Below are 6,290 nucleotides of genomic sequence, written 5' to 3' on the forward strand. Positions count from 1 at the left end.
TTGTCATCTCATCGCTATGTTTATTGCATCTAAAACATTAAAGAGAAAGAGGAACCATTACAAGGAGATGCCACAGGTCAAATTCGGTTGGCCTCATTTATTGCTGATTTGGAGAGCATAACTGTTAACACGGTGAGGTACATAAAAAGAAGCTAACTGGTAAAACCAAACAACAACAAAAATCCCCATCAACTGAAAACAGCAGTCTATCAGTCAGAGTTCCCTTGTGGCCCAGTGGTTAAAGATTCAGTGTTGTCACTGTTGTGGCTCAGGTCACTGCTGTGGCACGGGTTTGATCCCTGGCCCAGGAACTTCCCCATGCCATGGGTGTGGCCCCCCAAAATGTAGCACTTTATCAGCACAAGACACGTCCACGCACCATCTCACTTGACTTTACAATTGCCTTGGAGTTGGGGAGAACAAGTGTATTTTTCCCTTTCTGCAGGCGGAGAACTTAATTGAGATCCAGCAGGCGCCTGACTTGCTCGAATGTTTTCCAGTTAATGGTCAGGATGCGGAATGGGACCTAGCTTTTTTTATTCCACGGCTCTAAGCTGCCTTTGTAACCACCAGAGAAAAGCTAAATTTTGCCCGGAATATAGACATCCTCCGTTTTATTGTTTCATTTGATTTCACTGTGCAGATACTATGTTGTTTACATGTTGTAGATCTGTGGCAACGCTGTGTTGTCAACTGATGGGTAGCATTTGTTTAGTAACAAGTACTTTTAAAATCAGGTGTTCCATCTGTGCTGCAGCTGCTGTCAGGACTTCTGAGACGGACCATATTCCATGTTAACATGCATATCACATCTTATTGCTCCGTGCTTCCATTGGTAGACATTCGGCTTATGACGAACGGCGCTGCTCTGAAAATTAACACCCAGTATCCGAGTCCCAGTTTCCAAATCTTTGGGTTGTAAACTTAGAATTGCTGGATCATATGACAATCCTATACTGAATACTGAAGGATCTTCAAGTGAAACTCACTGTTTTCTCCAACAACAACAACAGAAAAGGTTAAAACCCTGACCTGTATGTCCATTATTATGCAATGTCAATAAATAAACTTGTAAAAAAAATCGGGTGTGTACATTTTCTAGACATAATGCTATTTCACACTCCATGGACACCAGAATAGTGTAAACATAGCTTGTATACCCACTAGGACTTCAAAAGCTGTGTTGTGGGATCTGCTTTGGTGCAGCCGTCTGGATGTGAACTACTCAGTATCTCTGCGCTTTGCCTGCACTCTGTGTATTAAGACAATGGCAAGTGTTAATTCACTTTGTTTCCAGAAACACTGGATACACAGGGTATAAAAGAAAAGGTATCTCATTACTGTCACTTGCTCTGGGATTTCTCTCGTGAAGCCCTTCCTGCTGCGGTCCCATATCAACCTGTGACGTTTGGCTGTGAGGTCCCAGGAGGTCTCTGTATTTCGCTATTAAGACAGACACCGTGTCATCAAATCCCATTGAAGTTTCCTCTTCCTGGTACGAAATAAGATGGTGCTGCCTCTGCTACATGGTTGAGGTCATGTGACCAGTTCTAACCAACAGGTTGTAAGCAGAAGTGACAGGTGTGGCTTCGGGACTGAAGCAGAGAAGAGCAGGTTTGGTTCTTCAGGCTTTTTCTTGTTTTCATCTCTTTCTTTTTTTTTTTTTTCCACACTTTCATCATGCAGAAGTTCTGGGGCCAAGGATTACACCTGAGCCACAGCAGCAACGCATGCCACAGCAGTGACCATGCCAAGTCCTTAACTTGCCGAGCCACCAGGGAACTCCAAGGCTACTTTTTCAAATGTGGCATTCCACTTTGGAAGTGGCTTGCATCTCAGGGAGCCACAGAGGTCCTATTTGATAGCAACATCAGAAAGCACATTTAAGGAAACGGATTATGCAACAGTGTATGTTTCTTTCACAAGATCTTGGGTGATCACAGTGAGCCAGGGTGTAGATTCAAATGGATAATTTTTCTCTAGTTGACACCCGTATATCTTACTTTCCTGTTCGAGATTCTTTTTGTCATTAAAGGGGGGAAAAAAAAGGGGCTTAGCAAAGAGTAAAATTAAAATGTACAGAGGCTAAATGACATGTGTAGCTTTTGAGAATTATAAAGATGGGACAAAAGAAGACTATTTCTGCATTGGGAAGATAAGAAGTATGCTAGAGATTTAGGCAAACAGCGTCACTGGCAAATGCACCTACAGGGCGGGAATGATGGCATCCAGGCTCACTGTGTGGAGGATGGCACCGAGCCTCTGACCCTGGCAGGGGCAGAGGGCACCGGAAGAGACAGGTGCCTCACGACCCTCTGACTGCATTTCTCAAAGGAATCTTTTTTTTTTTCTTTCCACGCAGCTACTCAATTTACAACCCTTAGTTAAGACCTTTAAAAGCAAAAGAAATACGGAAACTTTCTCCCAGCAGTAATGCAATATGCTGATAATAAACGTGCTTACAGAACAAGGGTTTGGCAAAGAGCACACGTCTGCCTGTGGATAATTTAACGCCTCGTGACTGAGAACTGTAAACAACTTCCCAGGCCTATTCTAGGGCCTCTCACGAGCACTCAGGGAGCTGGGCGGAGGCGTTAGAGCCCCATTTCTTGGGGAGGCAAGTAAGAGTCCAACACCTGTCCCCTCCTCACTTCCCCAGCACCCCCCTTTCCTCTTCTGTGTGCCCAGTCACGGATGATCCTCTTCCGGATTGTTCTACGATGCTCACCTAACAATCCGGGGACTCCTGCCCGTTTCCCAGCCTCCCTTGTGATTCGTTCGGGTGTAACCAAAGAAAAGGAGAGACCAGGTCCATTCTTCTTCGCAGAGGTGACCTTGGAGGTCATGTGTTCCAGGCAACAGGGTAGTTCACGCCCTCCATCAGACGTAAGACTTTATTGCGTGAGGTCCCTGGCATTTCAGGGTTTATAGGGTGGTTTCATTGTAACACAGGCTGTCCTAATGAACACAGTTACTCTCCGGCCTAAGTGTGTTATTAAGAGCTGTGCCCAGGAGGTCCCGTCGAGGCTCAGTGGTTAACGAATCCAACTAGGAAGCATGAGGTTGTGGGTTCGATCCCTGGCCTTGCTCAGTGGGTTAAGGATCCAGCGTTGCCGGGAGCTGTGGTGTAGGTCGCAGATGCAGCTCGGATCCCTTGTTGCTGTGGCTGTGGTGTAGGCGGGTGGCTACAGCTCCGATTCGACCCCTAGCCTGGGAATCTCCATACGCCGCGGGAGCGGCCCTAGAAAAAGCAAAAAAAAAAAAAAAAAAACAAAGAGCTGTGTGCTGAAGCATCCATAGAAACTGGCAGCTCAGAAATTGGGCTGCTGAACTACTGTAGGAGACTAGGAATATCATATCTATGTTTAAACGTATATGAATTTTTCTATAGGCCCATTTAAGAAGTTATGTTTATCGAAATGACGCATTACCTGGTGTAAAAGCCCGCTGGCTCTACAAGGCTTCGGGTAATGAAAACAGCGGTACGTTTCCCTCCCCCATGCCCAGCCTGATCCCCTCTGCTGCTCCTTCTAGTATTTAAGTCTGTGTTTCCAACTAACATGCTTAGGAGTTCCCACTGTGGCTCAGTGGGTGAAGAACCCGACTAGTACCCGCGAGGATGCAGGTTCCATCCCTGGCCTCACTCAGTGGGTTGAGGATCTGGCGTTGCCACAAGCTGCCGCGTATGTAGGTCACAGATTCGGCTCAGATCTGGTGTTGATGGGGCTGTGATGTTGGCTGGCAGCTGAAGCTCTGATTCGACTCCTAGCCTGAGAACGTCTATATGCTACAGGTGTGCCCCTAAAAATAACAAAAATAAAGTAAAAAATAAAAAAATAATATGCTTAATCCGCTGTGTCTTGTTCTACTGCTTCAGACATTTTTTATTGACTTCCTATTACTGCGGATAAGGATTCCGCCACCTCACACCTCCTACCCTCAACTTTACTGTGCTTGTCCTCTCATTCCACCACAGTTTGGGCTTAAATCGTTATTTGCTATTTGTTATTTATGCTCATGTAGACATCATTACCTGCTAGGGAAAGGAGTGTTAGTGGTTATGTTTTTTCCTGTGAAAGTTCCCTCTCCCCACTCCTGGCATGAGTATTGGTCCGTTTTTCATCTGCTGAGTTTATGTGCAGAGCCCTCACTAATCCTTCCTTCCTCATTCCACCGCTGGCCAGGACTGTTTCCCACGTGCCCAAGGGTCCTGGGTAGCCTTCCAGATGTAACTTTTACTAAAACGGTCTTTCAGAGTTCTTGCCCTGGATGGACCTAGGTGGGCGGCTTCCCACGCTGCCTGCAGAGCTGGCAACCTGGGCCCCGTTTCTAAAGAACAGTGTCTTCCTTCTTCTTTTATGGATCACACACACCTTTCTGTAGCGTCCAGAGAAGCAGTGCATGAAGTCAAAATTTTTAGTATCTTGATTCTGTGATGTTGCTGCTTTGATATCTTGCTCAGCTTGCTCACACTGCTTTGCTGGTTTGCTGAGATTGTAAAATGGAACTGAACACACTGAATTTCCTTCCCAGCCCATCTCTAGAAGCATATCCCCTGGGCACTGCTCACAGGGACTGCCTTTCAGGAGAACCCTGGGGTCAGAGATGGAGAAGTCTTCCTTTTTTCCTATACGACTTTTTGTACTATTGGGTTTGTAAAAACCATGGGTCGACAGTGTTGCATAAAACTTAAAAAAATTAGTAAACAGAAAACATGGCAAACATGGAGAAGTTAAACTGCACCCCAATTTATCCTGTATTACATTGTATTTAATATCATCTGAGCCATATGAGCAATGTATTCGGTCCAATACAGTAATTTTAGGATTAAGGGGGTTTTCTCTAGCTTAGGCTGTTGTGTAAGCCCACGATTGCAACATATAATGGAATCTCATAATCTTGTTAATCTCAGGGCTTACACAAATGAAGGACGATTGGGAAATTTTCTGGAAAATGCGTACATTGGAACCGAAATCTGGCCATCAAAACATAAAATTGGTTTTCTCCGTCTTTCCAGGTATTGAAATTCTTATGTTTCATCACTGCCATTTCCAACACCACCCCCCGAAACCACTTCCACTTCCGCATGAACCCGTTCACTTCTACAGGGTTTTTCTTGAATTTTCACCGTTCAACTCACTCGCAACTATCAACTCTGTAGAAAGACAGACCGCTCACGGAACAATGCAAAGCAAGGAAGATGACATCCGTTAAAGCTTCACTGCAGCCACTATGTTAGACAAACCTCAGAGTTCAGTGAGAATACAAGGAGGAAGGAGTTAAAACTGTTTTGAGACAGGGCTCTGATTATACGAAGCTGTCAACCTTGTCATTAGGTGTAGGAGCACTTTTTATTCTACAGATATTCTTTGTTAATTTTTCCTGTTCTTCCTAATACCTGTGGGGAAAACGGCCAATGAGGAGCCCCTAGTTACATATATATACACACAAAATAATTAAAGGAGGTTGAAAAAAGCTAAAGCCCCATGATTACCTTAATCTGGAACGTAGCTCTCAGGCCAGGCTGAACTCTGTAATCACCCAGGGAACTTTTAAAATACTGATGCTTGAGTCTCTCCGGAGGGATTCTGAATTAATTGGTCTGGTTACATCCCGGGCTTGGGGAGTTCTAAAAGCTCTCGAGCAGTGATTCTAACGTGCTGCCGCCTGAGCGCCCTGCCCAAGTGGCGATACTGCCCTCTAGAGGCGGGAAGTGAAAGAGGTCCTCATTTATCTCCGAAGGAAATAGATTTATAGCTGCAGGTATTTTTTAAAATTATAGTTGACTTACAACTTTGTGCCAATTTCTGCTGTACAGCAAAGCAAAGTGTAGGACCAGTCATGCATATATTCCCTTTCTTATATTATCTTTAGATATTTTATTGTTGATTCAATACAGATTTTTCATTAACTTTTAAAATTCAATAATGTATATTGGGTTCCATTTCTACTTCCAAAAGTAATTCAGGCTACCTGCTCCCCAGACTTCATTATTGTTGAAGGTGTATATTCTTTGTCTTTTTCACATTAAAACAAAAAGGAAAATACACATGAAACATGAAAACTATATACAGTTTAGTGAATATAAAGTGAACACATGGAACTGTGCTGGGTTAACCAGTTTCTTGTGTGTCCTTGCCTTAAAAAGTAGCTGTCTGGGAGTATTCATGTGGCGTTGCAGAAACCAATCCGACTAGTATCTATACGATGCAGGTTCGATCCTTGGCCCCGATCAGTGGGTCTGGGATCCGGCGTTGCCGTGAGCTGTGATAAAGGTTGAAGATGCGGCT

General features: G+C 44.5%; 1 long non-coding RNA gene across 1 annotated transcript; it reads right to left on the reverse strand.

Annotated features, from left to right (window-relative positions):
- On the reverse strand, positions 1-5,617 carry LOC146397901 (uncharacterized). The gene is made up of 2 exons (XR_014825214.1): positions 5,495-5,617; positions 1-1,854 (listed from the first exon to the last, which is right to left on the reverse strand). It is a non-coding gene; the product is annotated as an uncharacterized LOC146397901 (long non-coding RNA).
- Between the last annotated feature and the right edge of the window lie 673 nt (positions 5,618-6,290).

Source organism: Sus scrofa, chromosome 13 (assembly GCF_054392235.1).
Source record: "Sus scrofa isolate SSC_HxYL_T2T_F1_AM1 chromosome 13, Sscrofa_HxYL_maternal_Yorkshire_Landrace_v2.0, whole genome shotgun sequence".
In the NCBI taxonomy this organism is placed as follows: Eukaryota; Metazoa; Chordata; class Mammalia; order Artiodactyla; family Suidae; genus Sus; species Sus scrofa.